The sequence below is a fragment of the Ictidomys tridecemlineatus genome, chromosome 13 (genome assembly GCF_052094955.1).
Source record: "Ictidomys tridecemlineatus isolate mIctTri1 chromosome 13, mIctTri1.hap1, whole genome shotgun sequence".
Lineage (NCBI taxonomy): Eukaryota > Metazoa > Chordata > Mammalia > Rodentia > Sciuridae > Ictidomys > Ictidomys tridecemlineatus.
In genome coordinates this window covers 16,859,634-16,881,499 of record NC_135489.1, presented here as the reverse complement: position 1 = coordinate 16,881,499, position 21,866 = coordinate 16,859,634, and the positions used below count along the sequence as shown (strand labels likewise).

At 43.1% G+C, this 21,866-nt stretch overlaps 1 protein-coding gene and 1 long non-coding RNA gene across 4 annotated transcripts in view; one reads left to right on the top strand and one right to left on the bottom strand.

Moving 5' to 3' along the window:
• Positions 1-21,866, top strand: part of Nedd4l (NEDD4 like E3 ubiquitin protein ligase) — a 300,850-nt gene that overhangs the window by 17,156 nt on the left and 261,828 nt on the right. The window lies entirely within an intron of this gene.
• LOC144369779 (uncharacterized) lies at positions 8,369-12,125 on the bottom strand. The gene is made up of 2 exons (XR_013429543.1): positions 11,957-12,125; positions 8,369-11,250 (listed from the first exon to the last, which is right to left on the bottom strand). It is a non-coding gene; the product is annotated as an uncharacterized LOC144369779 (long non-coding RNA).

Here is a 21,866-nt window from a genome sequence, read left to right as displayed (position 1 = left end):
GCAGAAGTACTGCTGCCATCTTGATCATCACCACCAGGGCTGGTTGAAGCCCCAGAAATTATGGAGGAACACCAAATTACATATAGTGCTTGTGTTTATACTGGTGGTCCCTGATTTGACTTATTAGTTTTTGATCTTACACTGGTATGAAAATTACCCCATATATCCATACATCTCTTTCTCAATTTTAGTATTCAATGCGATATCAGTACTTTATTATTAAAAAGACCTTATGTTGGATGATTTTTGCCCCACTTTGGCTAATGGAAGTATTGTAAGCACCTTCAAGGTAGGCTAGGCTGAACTATGATGTTTGGTAGTTACGTGTATTAAATGCATTTTTTACTTATGGTATTTTTTACTATACAGTGAGGTTATTTGGATGGAGCCCAGAAGTTGAGGAACTTCTGTGTTAATATATAAAGATCCTTATTGCTTCAGCCTTCCTGTGCCAGACGTGGTCTTTGCACTTAAGAAAGCCATATCCAACCGGGAGGGAATCTTACTGGTAGTGAGACCCTTGGATGGTGCAGGTACCATTACACAGCTGTGGTTCGTCAGATTATGGGTGATCATCGCCTGGTCCTAGTGACGTATCTCCAATGAGATTGTCTTGTGCATCTGTTGTTTGTTCTTGGCTTCACTTTTAAAGATAGTTGTTTTGAAAATTCCTCTCATAAATAGACATAATTCATTTAGTTGCTCATCTACCCATTTGTTAACAGCCCTCTTTTTCCATTTTCACTATCAGATGACCTTGCTGATTTCCCAAGTGGTAAATGCTTTTGCTCCCCCCACCCCCCAAGGCAAACAAAAATCAATTGTCATTTCTCGGGAGTGCCTGTCTAGTTGGAGCTCTGATCACCGCTCCCTGCTTAGCGTGTCCCTGAGTCTCAACCACCCCACTTTGAGTTGCACTGGTTTCCTGTTTTGTGTTCATATTTTTTCCTTTTTTTTAAAAATTCCTTTTTTTTTCTTACTAGGAATGACAACAAAATAAGGACCTATTTGTTTTTGTGAGAAATACAATGGACATAGCCACATTCAAATAAGCATTGCCATTCAGGTGGTTTCTTAGGAAGCCCTGCATTTACTCTTAATGGGGTGACTCAGTGTATTTCTTTGTATTCCTTACTTTGTCAAAACTGCCTTCTCAGCCAGGTTACTGCCATATCAGTCTTGTGACCTTACAATATTAGCTCATTACAAAGGACCTTATCCATGTTGAACACGTACCTGTAGTTGGCTTTAAAGCTGTTTCTAGAAGTTAAATTTATCTCCTGGGCTGGCACAGGTGCCCACTCCTCTTAGTGTTGTCTGTGAAAGGATCTGGGATTCAGTGGAGACCAATCTGGTAGAGAAGGGCCAAGAAGGTGCTGAGTGATGACTTATTGTTGAAATGAGTGTTTCGAGTTCCAAGGTTATAAAGGTACATCAAAGTCTTTAGTGTTTAAAGAACATTTAAGAAGAAGTAGTCACATTCTTTGATATTCACATCTTGTAGAGTTAGTATTAGGGAATAAACTTTCAACATCTTTTTAAAAATATTTTTTAAAGTTTTTTTTATACATATATAGTTTTAGAGGAGCACAGTAACTTTATTTATTTGTTTTTATGTGGTGCTGAGGATCAAACCCAGTGCCTCACATGTGCTAGGTGAGTGCTCTACCACTGAGCCACAACTCCAGCCTCCTCCCCACTTTTTTTTCCATTTTAAAATTTGTTCTTTTTTGATATACATGACAGTAGAGTATACTTTGACATTTTACACATATATGGTCTGTAACTTATTCTAATTAGATTCCCATTCTTGTGGTTGTACATGATGTGGAGTTTCCCTGGTGGTGTACTCATATGTGAACATAGGAAAGTTATGTCTGATTCATTCTATTGCCTTTCCTGTTTCTATCCTTTCCTTTCCCTTTGTCTAATCCACTGAATTTGTATTCTCGCCCCCTCTCCTATTGTGAATTAGCATCTGCATATCAGAGAAAACATTCAGCCTTTGGTTTTGGGGATTAGCTTATTTCACTTAGCACGATATTCTCCAGTTCTGTTCATTCACTGGCAAATGCCATAATTTCATTCTTCTTTAGTATTCCATTGTGTATATATACCACAACTTCTTTATCTATTCATCGATTGAAGGGCTTCTAGGCAGGTGCCATAGCTTAGCTATAGTGAATCGAGCTGCAATAAACATTCATGTGCTGTGTCATTGTAGTATGCTGGTTTTTAAGTCCTTTTGGGTATAAACCAAGGAGTGGGATAACTGGGTCAAATGGTGGATCCATTCTAAGTTTTCTGAGGAATCTCTATACTGCTTTCCAGAGTGATTATACCAATTTGCAGTCCCACTAGCAATGTGTGAGTGTACATTTATTTTTATTTGTATCCTTGATAATTGCCATTCAGACTGGAGTGAGATGGAATCTCAGTGTAGTTCTAATTTGCATTTCTCTAATTGCTAGAGAAGTTGAACAATTTTTCTTATATTTGTTGACTATTCGTTATTTCTTTCGTGAAGTGCCTTTGCCCATTTATTGATTTGATGATGATGATGATGATGATGTGTGTTAGAAACTTGGTACATCTTACTCCACTGTAACAAAAGTGAAATGGCAGAAATCATTGTTGAATTTCTACACAGTAGCAATATGTACACATTTTCTTTTTTCTCCTCCGTGGACACTTCATTTTCTTGTCTCTTTATCGTTGTATCTGTGACATTTTTTGCATAAGCCCTTTTTTTAAGGCCTCGATTTTCATAAAAGTTAGTTTAGTTTTTTTTTTTTTTTTTTACTTTTGCCATTGATTTCTGGGCACCAGAAAATTAAATAACTGGTTAAAAGAGTGGGTAGGGGAGAGAGAGTTAGTTCTCATTGAATGCTTCCAGCTTGTTCAGGGCTGGGTTTTGTTTTGGTGAGGATTATAAACTTAGGTCTCCTCATGCATTCCTGTGGTGTAATTCAGAACTTGTCATCCTCAAAAAATTTTTAAATATGCTTACCAATTTAAACATTTTAAGTTACAGAGTCTTAAACTGAACTTAAATGTGTTTTGATTTTGGGCCAAGAAATAGCAACAGTAGGGCCAATGAGAAGTATGATAAAATGTAGCAAACTGACATGGAGAAATACCTCCCTGGTTGATGGTTGTGATGGGTTAAGCAATGTTTAGTCCTGTATTAAAACAAGGGCATTTGTTCCCCAACAGTCCCTGTGTTGGAAGCGTGGTCCTCAGCATGGAGAGGTTGGGAGGTGCAATCTTTAAGAGGTGGGACCGATCGGGAGCTCTTGGGCCACCGGGATTAGGAATCACAGCCTTGAAAAGGATTAAGGTATTTCTCATGGCATCCTGGTCATTTCTAGAGGGAGGATTATTGTAAAAGCGTCAGCCCAGCACCACCCAGGTCTGGCTTCTTGTTTGAAGATGCCATCTCCTATTCCCATACCCACTCCCACCATTTGCCTTGGTGTCCTTGCCAGAGTCTGTGCCTTGCTGTTTGGACTATCAGCTTCCAAAATGAACTAAGTAAATCTCTTTTTATAAAGTTAGCCTGTCTCAGGGATTTCATTATAGTGCTGAAAAGCTGACCAATGTGACAGGTGCAGATAAAAGTCCAGATTCACATATGGTACTGAGAAATGTTTGGATCTAGCTTTGTCGCTGTGTTTATGTGTCTGATATGGTGGTGATCTCAGGTGTTGAAGAGTAAAGGTGAAAGAAATGATGTAGTCAAAACAGAAGAAAGATAAATGGCATAGAGGAAGGAGGTGGAGGGTGAGGGACAGAATAAGGGGAAATCAACAGAATGAATCAGATCTAACTTTCATATATATATATAAATGTATATATAGTTTTCTCTATATATAACTCTGTGTAATATATATATATATGAAATATAAATATACTACAGTGACTCTCGTCATTATATACATCCACAAGACAATAATTTAAAAAAAACCTAAGTAAATAGCAGAAAGGTCAGTAGAGTAGAGTAAACAGGGAAGGGAGATGGGGAGGGGAAGGAAATAAATACTGGGGACTAAATTAGAGCAAATTATATTCCATGCATTGAAAATCATGTCAAAGTGAATGCTACTGTTATAGATAACTAATATAAACCAATAAAAGTGAAAAAGAATCGGTGCGGTATCCTGCTCTCCCCACTCAGCCCTCTGACACCCTTCTGCTTGTCTTGTTGAGAGGGCCCCATGGGATGATTGAATTGACATTTCCTGGTGAAAGCCAGTGCTGGGGTGGGGCGAGTCAGGGCCACGCAAGGCCGGCAAGGGCACTTCTGGGTTACCTGGAACTAGCATACCTGACAGGGAGCCTGTGGGGTCCCCCTCTCGTTCCCAGGCACTTGGGTCTGTCAGTTAGGAAGTGGAAGTCTGCACTGGGAAGTGAGAGGAGTCTCTCTGTAGGGACTGTGCTCTCTTAGCTGCCAGAGAGATGGTCTTTTCTGATGTACAGTCTGAGCCCAGTGAGCTGAAGGAAGGAATGCCACACAGCATGATGCGGGGGTGGGGTGGGGGGTGAGGCAAGGAATAGAGGGTATCAGGTGGCATCTGGCGGTGACAGCAGTCTGTCGAGGTGGGGAATTGGGCACTAGGGGGAGGTGAGCTTCCTGAAGACAGACCGGGCCTGCACTGTTTTGCAACAGGGCTTCAGAAGGCACAGACACAAAGAACAGAAACATTTCTAACCCTCTTCTCAATTAGGCTTTGTTTTTACTCTCAGCAGATGGGAAAACAATTGTTCTGTGCACAGTGAGAGAACACGATGAGGAAAGAGAATATGATGAATATCATGTGGGGTCACTCAGAGGTAAAAGTGAACAGATTCTTCTAATTGTCTCCTGTGAGGTGTTATCCACTGACTGGGAATTGCTCTGCTGGAGACAGGGGAGAAACCGAGAGATATCAGCAAGGTGGATGACCTTGACCTTGAATGGATAGGGGTATACTATCCCCAAAGCCGGGTCTGTGGGGCTTTAATTCTTTTCAAAGAGTGTGCTTTCCTGTGAGTCCCTGTTGCACACTCTGCTCTAGACTAGTTTATCAGAAGGTATGACTAGTTTTGTGTGCCCTTCTCAGCAGGTGCTAACAGTGTGATGAACACAATTATTAAAACCTGTTTTTTATTACCTCTAAAATGGCGTTTTTTTGCTAAATCATAAGGCAGCCACAAAAACCCACAACTGAAATAACAAATTGAGTTTGGAAAGGTGGCAAGATACAAGAACAATGAAAAAAGTAAGAAATGAAATTAATTCCATGTATATTATACCAAAGAGTAAAATACTTAGGAATTAACAAAAGGAGTGCATTACTTGTTCACAAACTCCAGAAAACATTGTTGAGGAAAATAAAGAAGACCTAAATGAATGAAAAGACATTCCATCTACATGGATTAGAATCTTATATTAAGAAGACAGTACTCCCTAATCTCATTTACAAAATCATTTGATACCTATAAATTCCTAGTTTTTTTTTTTTTGGCAGAAATTAATAAGGTGATCTTACAACTCAGATGGAAATACAGAATATTCAAAATAATCTTGAAAATGAAGGACAAAATTGGAAGACTCACCTTTATTTTTAAAAATTTAAAATTTACTACAAAGCTCTCAAGTCAGTGTAGTAAGGATAGCTGTAAGGAGCAGTGGAATAGAATTATAGTTGTTCTTTGATAAAGGTGCTGGGACATGAACTGATAAAACAAGGTGTGATTGTTCTGTCCATTACGATGGAATATCATTCAGCCATTAAAGAATGAAGTTCAGATAAATGCCACAACCTGCATGAACCTTGAAAACATCATGGTAGGTGAAAGGAGCCAGATACAAAAGGCTACACATTTATTTGAATTGTCCAGAATAGGCAAACTCATAAAGAGAGAAAATAGGTTAGCATTTACTGGAGCTGGACTGTAATAGGTATGGAATTTCTTTGGGTCTTGATAAGACTTTCCTGGATTTAGCTAATGGTGGTAGAGCACAGCTTTGCAAATATATTAAAAATCAATGAGTTTTACACTTTAATAGAAATTAGGAATTAGATCTCAATAAAACTGCTACTTAAAAAAAAATATACAGTTAAGACCACATCCAGATGCTAGCAAGACAGTAAAATAGTTGATCAAGGTGAAAGATATGGCTTGTGCAGACTTGAGGCCTTTGGTACTTTGTGTAGAATTCTAAAGTCTACACTTGGTTTTCCCTGTCTGCACAACTGCTGCTGGCCAGGTCTGCTTCTCTATCATTGCGCTGAGAGAGCAGCATTAGAAGCATTCCAGCATTCCAGAAAGGATGGTGTTAGTGAAGAGGGCAGCGTGAGCCAGAGGGCCCTCAGTGCACCCTGTGCAGTACACAAGCTCAGCTTTCCACCGGTGCCAGGTGTGGCGATCATTTCCACCTATTCTCACTATTCCCTGTACCCTTGCATTTTTCTCTCATCTTCCAAAATGCTCAGAAATATATATAGTAAGAGATGTATATACTAATAAATACCTGCTAATAAATATACTGAAGTCTGTCTATTAATATTTATGTATTTATTTATTTGAGGCGGGTCATCACTGTTGCCCAGGCTGACTCTGAACCCCTGGACTGATGCAATCCTCTTGCCTCAGATGGGACTACAGGCATGAGTAATCCTGGCTTAAAAAGCAATTTTAAAGTAACACAACAAGGAAAAAAAGTCTTAGAGAGATGAGCTTGGCCAATTTGAGTATATAAAAAAGCCCTGCTTAATAGGTGGTGTGAGACATAGAAATTGAGTAATTGATTCAGAAGTAGGCAAGGATCATTTGTAAAGAAATCTGTAAAGGAAACAGATTCTCATTTCTTCTGAGTAAACTGGAGAGAAAGGAATGGTGGTGCACCAGGACGTGGACATGGATCCCACGTGGCTGGGAAATGGAAGAGAGGGTTCTGTGGCACGCAGGCACAGTGCTGGCTGTGAACAGGCCAATGGGTAAAGGATGGTGGGAAATATGGAGAAGGCATGATAGAGCCTGTGGGGCAGGTGGCAGTGGGGGAGAGGTACCTCTCTATGCGCCCCTAGAGAACAGCTGGATGGACAGCAGTTATTAAGGCCAATAATAAAAACCCTGCGTATATCTCAAATGTTGCTGCTGCTTCTCTCTGCTAGTCAGCCTTTAGTTGCTGTGATCAAAATACCTGACAAGAAGGAAGAGCTTATTCGGGGCTCACAGTTTCAGTGGTCTCAGTCCATGGTTGATTTACTCCATTGCTTTGTGCTAGTGATGAGGCGGAACCTCATGGTGCAGTGGAAACAGCTGCTCATCTTATGGCAGCTGGGACACACACACACACACACACACACACACACACACACACACACACACGGGGCAGGGGAGAAGCCAGGGAGAAGATATAGTCCAGGGGCATGCCCCCACTGATCTCTTGCTTCTAGCCACACCCCACCTGTGTATAGTTCCCACCAAGTAGTCCTTTCACATTATTAATCTTTCAAACGGATTGATCCACCAGTGAAGTTACAACTCTCAGAATCTAATCATTCCACCCCTGAACACGCTAGCATTACACTAGAGCTTTTCAGAATACATTAAAGATCCAAACCGTAACGTCCTCCTTTGTGCTAAGGATTAAATCCAGCACATGGTGTATGTGATGCATATATTCTACCTAGCTGAGCTGTACCCCTAACCCCTTAAATATTTCTCTTACGGATTTCTCTTACACATCATGTTTTGGGAGGGAGGTTTAGGGCCGGAGAACAGCATAATAGCAGGGACTTCCTGTACTAGAGAGCAAAAGCAAAGTGGAAAGTGTGAGACTCCAGGAAGTGAGGACATTGTTTTCTGTGGAGTAGAGATCATGTATTTTGTTACTTTCCCCTGGTTTAGTGGCACAAAGTAATCATTAGGTTGGCCCAAAGCACTGGAAAATGACCATTGCTGACATCAAGAGAAATGATCACACCATTTGGTAAACAGTGAACTAGATAAAGAAAGCATTTCCCTTGATTGCTTGAAACAGGGTTCAGTAGAAATGTTACTTGTCTTTTTTTTTCTTTTTTGTGGTCAGATTTTTGGCCAAGTTGAGAAGACCACAAACATGCACACTGAAGATGGTCTATTTTGGGACTAAGCCAGCCTGTGACAGGGTGTAAGTAACTTGAGTTGGATAAACTGTAATGTGGGGAGACAGAGGTGGCAGCAAATGTCACAAAATGAACAAACCTGTGACTTTATTCATGATACATAGCAGGACACCTTCCTTTCTAAAATTGGGTGCAATAAAGGATAAAAGGAGATTCAGTAGCCTAATGAGGAAGTCTTTAGACTGTAATGAGAAAAGCTAAACTAAACAAAATTAGGCAAAGTGATAAGCTTCGCTTTATTTTAATGGAATGTTAGGCTGTGGGGCAAGAGGTAGCAGAGCTGCAGTGCGAGAAAGGGCAGCAGGCTGTTTTTGAATCCTTGTTGAGGTTTGGCTCCGTTTTCTTGAATTTCTTTAGTCACCTGTGGGTGATTACATAATGGGTGAGAAGTGAGATGACCTGTGGCTTTCAGCTGGTGTAGAAGGTGGAACCCTGTTATTTCAGCACTTGCCAAATCCTGTTGATCATCAGAAATGCCCCCGCTCCCTGCGCAGGTTTTTTTTGTTTACGATTTTAGTCATACTGCAGACTGAACCCAGGGTGCTGTACCGCCAACCTCCATCCCCAGCCCTTTTGATTTTGAGATAGAGTCTGGCTAAATTGCCCAGGCTGGCCTCAAACTTGGAATCCTTCTGCTTCAGCCTTCCAAGCTGCTGGGATTATAGCTGTTCCCTGCTCCCTCCCAGTGTTGTATTATGAAAAATTTGAGGTCTGGAGACAGAAAGCAGAGTGAGCACCTGCACCCACCCCCTGCTTGGATTCAACCATAGATATCTTACTGTACTTGCTTTATCCTGTATTTACACCCCCCTCACCCCCCACCCCCCATCCATCTCCTTTTTGGATGCATTTCAAAGTACACGACAGACATCAGTACACTTTAATCCTAAACACCAAGTGTGGGAGTCATTAACTGCAGCTCGGTCGTATCTGCTTATGGAGCTCTTCCAGGAACTCTGTTTTCAAGATGAAATTCAAAGGATTGTCATGGAGCTTTCTGAGTGGGGCTTTGAAAAGCTCCCAGGTACTTTTCATGAGGAGTTGGTTTGGGGTCCCCTGCCCACAGGAGTTCTTCTGGATTACGTCATGGCCAACCCTCACATAAAACCCACTGCTCAGAAATTGCCCTTGTCTTGACCACGGTGCTCCATTTTTCCTTTCCCTGGAATCATTTGCTTTAAACCACGGTTTCCAGCTGGGGGCAATTTTCTGACCAGGAACATTGGGCAACACAGGGAACATTTCAGTTTGTCACACCTGGGAGCAGGAGTAATTAGAGGCCAGGAATGCTGCTGAACATCCCGAGACAGGGATTTGGAGTTTTAAGGGAAACACCCATGAACTCTTGACATGCAAAAAGCTTCCAGGAACAATTGCAACTACTGGTTACTCATAACGGCAGGCCAGCATGCAGGGAAAACTGGCAGGAAGTTGGGCAGCTTCACCCCTAGCCCCGGTCCTCCGTAAATATTGACACCACACGCTGTCACTCCTACTGGGGAGGGTCTGCATTCTCCTTGCCTTATCTCAAAGTCGTCTCTCTTTTGATCACCCCATTTTCCCTTGAACATGTATCTTCTTTCCTAAATAAACCTGGCTGTGCCTTTGGGGTGCTCGGAATTACTTTTTGTCAGGTATGCCAAGAACCATGCCGGTCCCGAGTTGGGTCCCACCTTCTCTGAAACTCCTGGGGGACCCATCTTCAGAGGCATGTCTGCTCCCCTGACAATCCCATAGTATGCCAGACTGCCCCCTCTAGTCAGGAGTTACATGGACCTAAAGAAGTGTCAATATCAAGGCTGAGAATCGTATTTGCTTACAAAAAGTTGTTTAAGAGGAAAAATCACATGAAATGAAGTTTTAAGAGCTGGATGGAACTTTTAAGAGATCCTCCTGTCAGTATCTACCTGGTTCCTGCCCCAAACAGAACTATGCTCCAGAAGTCCCCAATTTAAAGTAAACTGGTTTTCAAAACCTTGTTAGAAGGTCAGTGCCAACACACCGAGTAAGTTCATCTGTGAAGGTGGTCTTGCTCATCTCATTGGTTTCTTTGAAAACAACTTAAAGTAGCTTATAACAGAAAATTAGAAAACAGTGCTTTGGAATTGCAGTAATTAATGTGAGCACAGCTCTTTTGCATAAAGCTGTGTTGATGAGTGGGCAGGGAGGGCGTGAGGGCGTGCTTCTCCATAATTGTTCTAAGTATAAGACTCCGGCAGTCTCCGCAGACCGGTGGCCAGTCTTCACAACATCTAACGTGCTGCCGTGGTGACTGGCTTCTCGGTCTTCTGATCAGGATGGCTTTCTAGTTAATGCTCTGACTCCTTAACGTTTGTTTTACTGGATTTAAGTAAAACAAGACAGAGCGGAACAGAAAGAGGGCAGAAATGAGAAGAGCGGGGGCCGGTGGGCAGCAGGATTTTCTCCGCTCCAGGGAAGAGAACAGAGGTGAAAGGGCCACGTTGGCCCGGCCACTCCTGCCAGGTTGACTTCAGGCTCCTGGTGGAACCACACGGTGGTAAGGAAAAACGATTGCTGGAGTGGGTTGGGTGGGTTGGGGCTTAGTCTCTGGGCGGGTCTGCTCACTTGACCTCGCTGCGTGTGGCTGTTGGAAGATGAGCTGGGGCGAGTGGGGTGGCGGTGTGCAGTGCGCGTCTGGAAGGTGTTCTTTCACTTCTGGGTGGAGGAAGCACTTGGGGCTGGGTGTGGCCACCCGCCCAGGCCTCGGTACCTGTGGGGCCTGGAAGGTGGACACCTGTAACTCTGGAGCCGGTAACCTGCTGGCTGTGCCCCAGGTCACGTGGACGAAGTCATCTCCTTGGGGATCTTGGCTGGGCCCTGGGCGTTAATGATCATGTAACCTTGGGCAAGTTAATTAATGTCTGGTTTTAATTTCCTTCCTTTCTTCAAATCTATGATGAAAGACCCTGGGACGATCCTGAGTGTCCATCTTTGGCATTCCCTGCTTCTGGTGTGGCGCTGCAGGAGGAGCGGCTTCTGGAAACGGGATGGTCTTAGTGAAGGGCGTGGTGATAGCATTGTACACACACTTGTTCACTTATTTAACAAATGCTGAGCACTTCTGTTTCAGGCTCTGTTCACAAGTTAAAAAAAATAATTTTTAAAATCGGGTAATGCAGGTACTGCCATTCCCATCTGTAGGTGAGGAAATTGAGGCTCAGAAGTTGGACTTGATCCAGTTGTAGCTGGGAAGGGGCAGGCCCCCCTGGGATGGGGCTGTCGGCCTCTACCTGGCCACTTCCCTGCCTCAGGCCTTTGAGAAGGCCGCCTGGGTCGGGGGCTTTGGAGTGGGCGCACCCCAGGCCTCGGGGTGAGGGGTGACGGGGAGCATGAGGAACTGCAGGAGGTATTTGGGGGGGGCATTGCAAAGTTTTGTTTGTGTTTTCCTTTTTAAACTGGTTGTGGGATGAGCCCAGGAACGCTGGAGGGATGTGTCAGTGGTGAGGGAGAAGGGGGACAATGAGGGTGGTCCCTGAGGAGGGGTGAGGGGATGGCGTGCAGTGGCCCTGAAGGAGCCCCTTTGGGGAACCTCCTGGACGGGTCCTGTGCCTCTGACTCCAGTGCGCGCCAGCTGTTCCTTATGAGCAGTATCTTCCTCAGGTTTTAGTTTGACTAAAAGCTTCAAGTTTGACCTCATAGCCTCTGGGGTTTGGGGCTCTCATAGTATTTGGGACCTTGAAGCTTGTGGTTTGGTAGAGGCGGTAAAGTGGGATTGCCTGTGGTGCGGTCCTATCTCCTCCCACCACCCCACACAGTGTTGCTCAGCCCTGGCGAGTTACCTAGTCACCAGCTGCAGCTTGTTGATGTATGGAAGGAGAGCCATCGTGAGAAACCGGCTGTTGCCCGGGAGGGAGTTCTTGATTGCTGTACCTGCTGCTCTTAGGAATGTATCCCACGTGCCAACAGGTGTAGCCACTCCTGGCCGTTCTACCTGGGGAGTGGCCTTTAACAAAGCTAAAGAAAAGAAAGCAATCATTTACCAGTGGTGAATGCTAGAGTTCAGAGGCTGTCCCAGGTGAGTGAACTTGTCTGATGGGACAAAGTTACTCCAGGGGCAGGCTTGCCCTGCTGGTGTAGACCTGGGATGACTGTCCCCTTCCCCGACCCTCACCTCCACACTGCCAGGAAGAGGGTCAGCCGTTCCATGGAGCGACCTCCCAAGCTATGAAGAAAAAGGCTTGCAGAGAGGTAGCGTTGGGAGATTGCAGATGACCGGGGTCCCTAGTCGGAGAAACGCGAGCCACCCAAATCCTTAAGCATCAGAGTTCCAGAGAGTTGCCCGGGTCTTAGAACTGCCCTGTGATAACTACTACCACCATAGCCCTGTTCTCGGCTCCTTTCAATGAGTAAAAACTTAGTGACTTTGAGTAGACTAGTTTTGGAAACTGACTTGTGCTTGGGAAGATGTATCCTAAGTTTTAGAGATTTTTAGAACACAATTCACTTTATGAGCAGGGGCTTTATTATTTGCACAAAAGGGTGCTTGAGTTCATTACAGCTAAACAAAGCACAATACACAGGTTCATGTGGTTACCTACTCCGATGTTGAGGCGCAACCTTTGTTGTTTTCCCGCTCGGCTCCTGGACCTGTGTGTGCAGTTGAGCCCTTGTCCCTGCGTCACCGCACTTACATTAAGTTTTGTAGAAAAAAATTGATTTGGCTGATTTCCACTAAATTGTCTGGTGTGGCTGGGTGGTTTCTCTATGACAAATGTGTTTTGCATAGAATTCCTGAAAAGTACCTTGCTTAAAGTTAATATAACTCCCTAATCTAATAATCTCTCATTACATTTGACAGGACTATTTATTATATTTTAGAGTGACAAAAGGATTTCTTTTTTATAAAGGAATGGTGCAGAAAATTACTGTAACTTGGGACGAAACATACAACTTGATCATTTTTTTGTTTTCTAGGGAGAATTAACACATTGGGATGGTACTATTTGCAGATTTTGTACTGCCTTTAAAATTTATAAAATCGCTGTTTTAAAAAAAACTTTAGGAAACATGAAGGCAAAATATTTCACTTTGTGGATGTTGTCTTAATTGCTTGTCTGATACATACTCTTGAACTCTGACTAGTTCTGATTTTTTTTTTTCCCCCTATTACTAATCAGGGCACAGGAAGCATTCTTATTCAAAATCTTTTAAAAATGTTTTTTGGTGTCAGTTTCTCTTAAGGAGTCAAAAAGCATAATGTATAGGAACTTGAACTAAGTAGAAATCTTAAAAATCTTAAGTTGTACAAGGATAAAGGTGTATTAATTGACTATGTAGATCTAGCAATATTAGTAGAGGCTCAGTAATTATCATTTGAATGAACTTAAAAACTGATCATAAAGAAGGGTGCAGTTAGTGGCATGTGCAGAAGTGCTGCAGTGGTTTATATTAAGGTAAAACTGGATGCTTTTTGGGTAATAATTTAGCACCAGGTATTGATCTTAATGATTTGTGTGGTCTCACTGTGGGTTTGAGATTGGAGGAGTCTCTCTTATGCTTTGGGATGGAAATAGGGCTTTAAATCCAGGTAGAAATGTCCAAATGACCTTCAGCTGGTGAATGGATGGATAGTGTGGTATACCTATACATGGAAATACTACTTGACCATAAAAAAGAATGAAGTAATGGTATTGTTATACTGTAGATGGACCTCACCAACATCATGGTGAAGAAGCCAGTTGCAAAGGGCCGTGTGGTGAGTGATTAAACTTTACGTGTGAACTGTCTGTGATGGGCCAATCCATTCCATAGACAAGGGAGTGGAGGAGGTTCAAGGTTGGGGCAGAAAGAGGAAATAAATGCTGAGTTTCTTTTCTTTTTTCCTCAGGTGATATCTACTAAAGTTGGATTGTTAGGATAGTTGCACAATTGTGGACATACTAAAAAAAAATTAGACTTCTACATTTTAAATGGGTGAAGTGTCTTGTGTATTAATTTTGTCTCAAAGCTATTTAAAAAATTTAGTATTACAAAAGAAAGGTGGGGTGGATTTATTAGTTTAGGACTTACATAGCAAACTGGGTGGTTTAAACCACAGAAATTTTCTTAGTTCTGGAGGCTAGGAGTTCAAGAGCAAGGTGCCAGCAGGGTTGGTTTCTTGGGTCTCTTTCCTGGGTTTGCAGATGGCCACCTTCTCCCTGTGTCCTCGAGTGGTCTTTTGTGCATGCACATCCGTGGTGTCTGTGTCCACAATTTTTCCTTCATAAGGACACTGGTCAGATTGGATTAGGGCCCACCTCAATGACCACATTATAGTCTCTTCTTTAAAGTTCCAATTTCTCAATATGGTCACATTTGAAGTACAGGAGGTTAGGGCTTCAGTGTTTTTTTTGTTTTGTTTTTTTTTGTTTTTTTTTTAAAGTGACAGTCAGTCCTTGACCGTGGGTATCTGGTTGCATGAGGAACTGACGCAGGGAGGGGAGGTGTACACGCCACAGGTTGGCAGAGGTAGGAAGTGCACCAGATGGCAGCGTGCATGGACTTGGTCCTCTGCTCTATGGGGGGTGCATTGTGGAAACACCTCAGGATAGTCGGTGACCTCTGGTGCTCTGAGGTACACATGAGACTGGAAGGAGGGGGGATGAGTGTGCGAGATGTTGGGGCAAATGGCAAGTAAACGAGTGGGAGACCTCGGAGGAGGGTGAACCCGAGGCTCGGAGCAGGGGAGTCGGAGATGATGTCACAGCTATAATGAAGCTAGACATTTGTAAGTCCAGAATCATGAAATAGGGAAATTTGAAAACTAGGTTCTCTTGTTGGCAAGATATGTAAAGCATTGATACTGTGTGATTTGCTGTCTTTATTTTTAAAGTAAAACGGCCTTTGTAGTTTTCTTCCAACCTGAATCTTTGTAGCCAGTCCTTTGTTTTCCCTTTAAAGGGGATTTTTTTTTTTCAATTTCACTGATTAACCACAGATTATCCTTAGTTTCTAGAAACCTGACCCTAGGGGTTGGAGAAGACAATTTGTTAATCATTGGTGTTCATTCAGATTGTCCAGTTTTTAAGATTTTACTTGGTTGCTTGTCCAACTTTCATCAAGTTATGTAATTAACAGAGCCCAAATACATTTCTTTCCATAACGTCAGAATTTACAGAACATTTATAAAGTATCATTTTCATTGGCAATTCATTAGGTACGCATGGATCACCTGGTGGTCATAAACCAGGCAATCACAGCTTCTTCCAATCTTGATATTATCTAACACTCAAGTCTCACATCACTTCTTACACAATGACACACAGGTTACAGAAAGGCCAAGAAAGGGTTCTGGTGGCCAAGAGGGTCCAGGAGTCTGTGCAGAGAGCAAAGGCAGAGTGCAGTTATGAATGCAGAAGGGGTCACTGCAGATGGTCAGATAAGATTATGAACCAGAAGAATCTGATCAGGGCACGGAGCTGTTAGAACATGGAACTTGTCCTAGGCCAGGGTCCGGCAGGCAGTTTTGAAGTTGAGCCACATCAAGTGGGGAGATGAGCTGAGCTGGGCCTGTGGAAGAGAGTTGAAGGTTTGTTGCCTGTTGAACTTATGAGGTGCTCACTGGATGGTCTCATGATAGCTCAGTGGGTGTTGCTGCAATCATTTGTGGGGTGCTCCACCTGTCTGTTGAGGAGTTGCTTCACTTGGGTAAACTCATGGGCCCGGTACTACCGATTTAATACTGTAAGTTCACAGGGGTCATCATTTACTAGCACAGTTTCAATTTGCATCTTCTGATTGTGTTAAAATGACCTTGTAACCACCATCTGCCGATCTCGGCACTTACACTTAACACGGAGTAACTTGGGGGGAAACCAGTACTTTATAAAATGGAGTAACTGTTAGGCACATCCTTGGAAATCGCTGACTATTAATCATGGAGTCACTAGGAGCAGGGCACAGCCAATTGTCCACACCAATGGATGCTTGGGATTCCTGCTAACTATTATTTGGAGTTTTACTACATTTATGACCATTAGAAATATGGGGGTATACTCCAGGGTTTGGGAAAACTTTGCTTTTAGATACTGAAGTTCAAGTAGTTGAATTTTATACATTTTATTGAGTTGTAATCCTTTAAAACATTTGACTTGAGTTTTATTGGGCTCTGTAGGACATCCGTTGTCCAGGTCATTGTCAAGAAATAGTGCCTTGAGGGCTGGGGTTGTGGCTCAGTGGTGGAGCGCTTGCCTGGCATGCGTGGGGCACTGGGTTCAATCCCGGGCACCACATAAAAATAAAGGTGTTGTGTCCATCTACAACTTAAAAAAAAAAACAAAACAAAACAAACAAAAAAAAATACCAAAAAAAAAACCAGTGCCTTGAATGGTGGCTGGCCAGCTGCCACGCAGCTTCCAAGGTGCACAGTGGAGTATCCACAAGAAACTTTAGACATGTTCCCAGGATACCAGCAAGAGCAGTTTCCTTGTGGGGTATGTGGCAGGCAGGCAAGACTGGCAGGAGTGGGGTCAGGGTGAGAGAAATGTTTTTATAGTGCGCCTTCTCACATTTTCTGAATGATTGAATGTATTCCCTAAAAATGTCATGGGAGAACTCCTAAGTTCCTAATTGACCTTTTTACTAATTATTCTGATGAAATGTATATAACCAGGGCTCTGAATTGACTTACTTGTAAGTTGGATTTCTTGACTGTTTTTCTAAGAAAAAGCATTTTAAAATCCAAGGCAATTTGAGGGATAACCTTGAATTCTTCACTGTTTTGGGGAAACGGTGTAATAATATATTATCTAAGGCTGCCTGACTACTAACCTCAAAATTTAGTCTTTTAAAACAATAAGCATTATATCAAGGATTCATCTTTTGATGAACATTACCCTGTATCTAGCTGAGTGGATATCTGTCTGCTTACCAAGAGAATTTCATATTTCTGTCCTTGTGCCTTTCAGCTCAAACCAATTAGGTTCTTCTAGTATAATTCATTTAAAAATGTGGGTATCCTATGTCTTTTATTGGGGTTGACTTTATTAGATAAAAGCCACACCCAGAGAGCTTTTCAAGACAAAAGCCATTCTGTACATTGAACTCTTGCTGAGACTGCTAGAGAATAAGGCCCTCCTTACATCTTAGAAATCTGTCTGAATGATTCCGTAAGGCACTGCCTTGATTTTTTTTTTTTTTTTTTTTCTTTTTCTTTTCCAGAGTTCTTTGTTTTTTGGGGGGAAAAAAAATTGAGACAGATGTGGTGATGCATGCCTATAGGCCCAGCCATTTGGGAGTCTGAGATGGGAGGATCACTTGAATTTGAGTTTGAGACCAGCCTGGACAACATAGGGAGATGGTCTCAAAGAAAAAAAAAAATTAAAGAACTTATTTCTTTTAATTATATATGTACATAATTATGGGCTACAATGTTAATTCAATACATGCATATGATGTGCCATGATAAAATCAGTTATTAGCCAGTAGCATGAATTATTAGGGGCCGCCATGAAGGCCAACAGTTTGTATAAAATACAGTGATACATCTCCCAGCCAATTATGGCATACCCCTGTGTTGTAAAACCTGTGAGAATGGCTTGTCTTAGGGACAGGCAGTCCAGGCAGTGTCTGATTTTTAGATTAAACTATGATTGCTATTTTTTTTTTTTAAGCCATTTTGCCCAAATATATAAAGCCTCTTATGCAATAGTTCTCTCTGGGAGAGAAGTACAGCTTAATACTGTATGTATGTACTTTGCTTTTATTAACAGGTGCTTCTAAAAGGATGATACAAATTTCATGATTAGGTTTTGTATAAATGCTGCTGAGGACCTTATTTTACTACTAAGTGTATGTGTTACCCCATTGGTAACCAACAAATGTGGGTTTACATTGTTGCCCTGTGTGAGGAGGCAGAGAGTGACATCTGTGGTTCATTGTGGTAATCGTGTTGACCTGTGGCTGGCATATTTATTCTCCTTTATTTTTATGTATTGCTATAAGATATTCGTTTGTGGGACCAAAAGCCAGGTGGTATTGAGTTCCACGAATGTTTGTTGAACTCTACTTGCTTGCCAGATGCTGTTCCAGGCACCGCGAATCGGGCAATGGACAGATAGGTAAGGTTCCCCAGTCTTGTACAGCTTGCAACCTAGTAACCAGAAAATACTACAACCTCCGCTCTAGTCTGTGAAAGTCTTGACCTCTGAGAAAACCTAACTCGTATATATTGCCTTCTGTTTCATTCAAACTGCATAATTCCGCAGTTCATAGAGGAAGAAAAAAGACTGGATAAAACGTCGCTAGTGTGAGGTGTTGATTTTGGAGAAGGCTTTTGGAAGAGGTTGTCGGCAGTGAATGAGATGGCGTGATGGAAGATTTGAAGCCACCCTTGAGTCTTAGGAGGCCCCAGATTCAAATGGCTTCCTGTGCACCTCAGACAGGTAGAAGGTGGCTGAAATGGTGTAGCCTTCGAGAGTAAGGTCTCAGAGCATGTGGGTCCACCAGGGCTGTTGTAACAGAGCCACAGACCCGGCGGCCTAAGTGGTAGGTGTTTATTTCCTTATAGTTCTGGAGTCTTGAACTGTGAGATCGAGGTGTCACCAGGGCTGGTTTCTTCTGTGTGTCTCTTTGGGTCATGGATGGCTGTCATCTCCCTGTGTTCCTGTGGTCATCTCTGTGTCTGGGTCTTAATCCCTTTTATAATGACACCAGTCATGGTAGAGCAGGGCCCACGTTAGTGACCAAAAGCTGAATGTTGTCTCTGATCAGCGGTTGCTGATCTATAATGGGGCAGGGAGATGGGGAAGAATGAAGGAACTTTGGTTTGTGTAGCGGGGAGTGAGGGAGAGGTGGAGTTCTAGGGATGGGAGGGAAAGACATCATTAACCTACCTACATGTCTGGTTACACTAGTGGAGTGCCTCTGCCCATGCACAGCCAGAGGAATGGGAAGTTGGGCTCCATTTTTTGTACTACCTGTCAAAATGCATTCTACCGTAAAATGTATCTCCAGATGCAGCTACACTGAAAGGTACTAGGGAATAGGACTCCCTATGAATTTGGGGGGTGTGCACGATTCGGTCTGTAATGGGCGAGCCTCTAGGACATGCCTGTGGCATTTTGAGTGTTTCTGGGGCTGTGCCACTGGTCGTCATTCTTGCTCGGCATCAGCTTTCATTCCTCCTCCTCCTGGCGGTCTTTGATCCTGCTCTTCATGTGGATTTGTTGAAACTGAGTAGTTTCGCAGCCAGAGAAGATTGTGCTGTGTAGTAAGTTGTTACAGGAGTGTGTGGGGGGGAGGTTGGTGCAGGTCCTTGCTGCTGGGTCACGAGATCTGTCCCGCATGGCTGGCAGAGGTCCCTCGGTGTTTTGTGTTTGCATTGCATGTGGGCCCCTGGGCTTTGGTTGGTTCCTTCTGTTTCCTTGGGTCCATTGCCCTTTTCCCAGCGTGGAAACGTGTCCAGACAGCACTCCTGATTCATTTTATGGCAGATGAGATCTTGGCCTTTGTTGCTTGTTCTTTGTGTAGAACCATTTTTCATAGAGGTTTGCCATTTCAAAAATGTACTGTCTGATAGCAGTGGTTGTCTCTGTGTGTCTGGGTCTTGATCCCTTTTAAAATGACACCAGTCATGTTGGAGCAGGGCCCACTCTAGTGACCTGATTTTCAACATTCTTTAAATATCCTATCTCCATATCTCCCAGCTTGGGTGATAGCCTTAAGGTATCCTGGTGCAGTGTCCAAGCAGGTGGCCCTCTAGTGAGGGACTTATTTTTTTTGGCTGCTGGTTGAGACTCTGCTCACGGGAACCCTGTACTTCCTTGCTCTGCCCTGGGGGGAGCGGCATTGGTGAAAATGGTTTTCCTTTTTTGAGGTGAAATCTGTTGTCTTGTACATTTTCCCCAATCACCTTTTTCCACCCTAGAACTAAACGAGAACCAGGGGAGCCTGTGTCCCTGCAGTGCCCTTCAGGACTTTCACGTCCCATTTATGTCTTCCCCAACTGTTCAAGGCCCAATTATGGAGCCTCCTTGGACCCCATCTCATTCGTGATTGAAGGTGTGGACTCCCCACTGGACCTGGCATGTGGTTGGTGCCAGTATGTGGCTGCTGGCACAATAACAGACGGCTGACCCTCCTTTCCTTGGTGGAAGGCTTCCTCTGAGCTGGGCACCACTGCTCAGGGCTTTGCCTGGACTTATTCAATCTTCTCTTTGGCCTAGAGGGTAACTATTCACTTGTCTCCCCATCTTGCACATGAGATATTTAAGTTGTGGAGAGGTTACAGAATCTGACAGTATTCATGCAGCTGGTAAATGGGGAAACCAGCGTTGTTTTTATCTATAAGTGTCTCCAGAATCTGCCTTCTCCACTGCCCTGCTGTGGTCTGCTAATGCACTATGGCATGAGATTTTTGTCGTCATGGAAATGCATGTGCAGTAGTGTTCATGTTGCCCAAGACTGTAGAAGCTCCTTCGGCAACTACAGACTACTGAGGTCTGATTTTTTGTTTTTGGAAGACCTGGGAGCCAAGCTGCTCCATGACCATCCCTAAATTCTGGCTTTCTGGATGCAGGCATGGGATGTCCCATGTTCATCTCTGGAACTAGTCAGAAATCCTCCTGTCATTCCACATTAGGTGTTCTTTGTAGCATTGTGTTGGCTCAAAGCATGATAAACAAGCCCCCTACGGAACTGAGTTAAGATGCAGGTAAAAGGTGAGGTGCCCTGGGGCAGGAGTTGGGGAGTGTCCTGACTTGTCACTAGCATCCTCCTTTCAGGTCGAGGTATCATCTTATGGATACTAGTTCAGGGACACGATTGACATGGGAGATAAAAAAAAAAAAAATGTAGTCATATGGGCTAGATGTCTCTTTCTCAACCTCTGTTCATAAGGTTGATAAAATATTTGATTCAGATCTATGTAAGGCGGGGGTTGTGGTGAGGCTTATATGCAGGGAAGATGGCTGAGCAACTCTCCTGGAACTGAGGGTGGAGTGGGTTTGGTGGGGCACCAAATGCCAAGCCCCGGGGCACCCAAGGGGCACAGCACAGATCACAAGTGCAGAACAGGTAGGTGAGAAACAGGAAGCGGGGGATTGCTCATGAGACTCTGATATGGGCGGTACAGAGGTTTTTACGAGGAATGTTGCTAAACTGTGGGGAATAAATGAATGCTAGTTGGAATTGCCATCTGTACTGACTGTGCACAGCACTGCTCGGCTGCAAGTGGGCAGGAGAAGACAAGTAGAAACTTGGTCTAGAAGAGCTGATTTAAAAACAAAAGCCATAATAATTAAGATGCAGTGCAAATGGCCAAAATTTCAGTTTATGTGGAATTTAAGATTCACAGGTTTGGAAAAACAAAAGCAAAACAAAAAACCCAAGTACTGAAGAAAAAGGTTTATGTATTGTGTATTTCCTCTTTTGCATAGTCTCAGTGGTTTGTAGACAGTCTTTACTCTGTAGTAATGTGTCACTCGTGCAAAGGCATTTCAATGAAATGGTGATAGTTCTTTTTACAGATTTTAAGTTCTGGGGAGTATGAATGGATTTTGCTGAATCACTTTTTAAAAAAAACTTCTTGACATCTAATGTGCTCTTCATACAAGTATTAATTGCACAGGTATTTTGAATAACAGCAAGACTTGCGTAAAAAAGTGTAAGACGTGTTCAGCACTCACTCTTACTGTTTCCTACTCAAAGTTGGTTGGTAATGATATTTCAGAGCTATCTTTTTTCCTTAGGCTAGCTGGGATTACAGTTCAG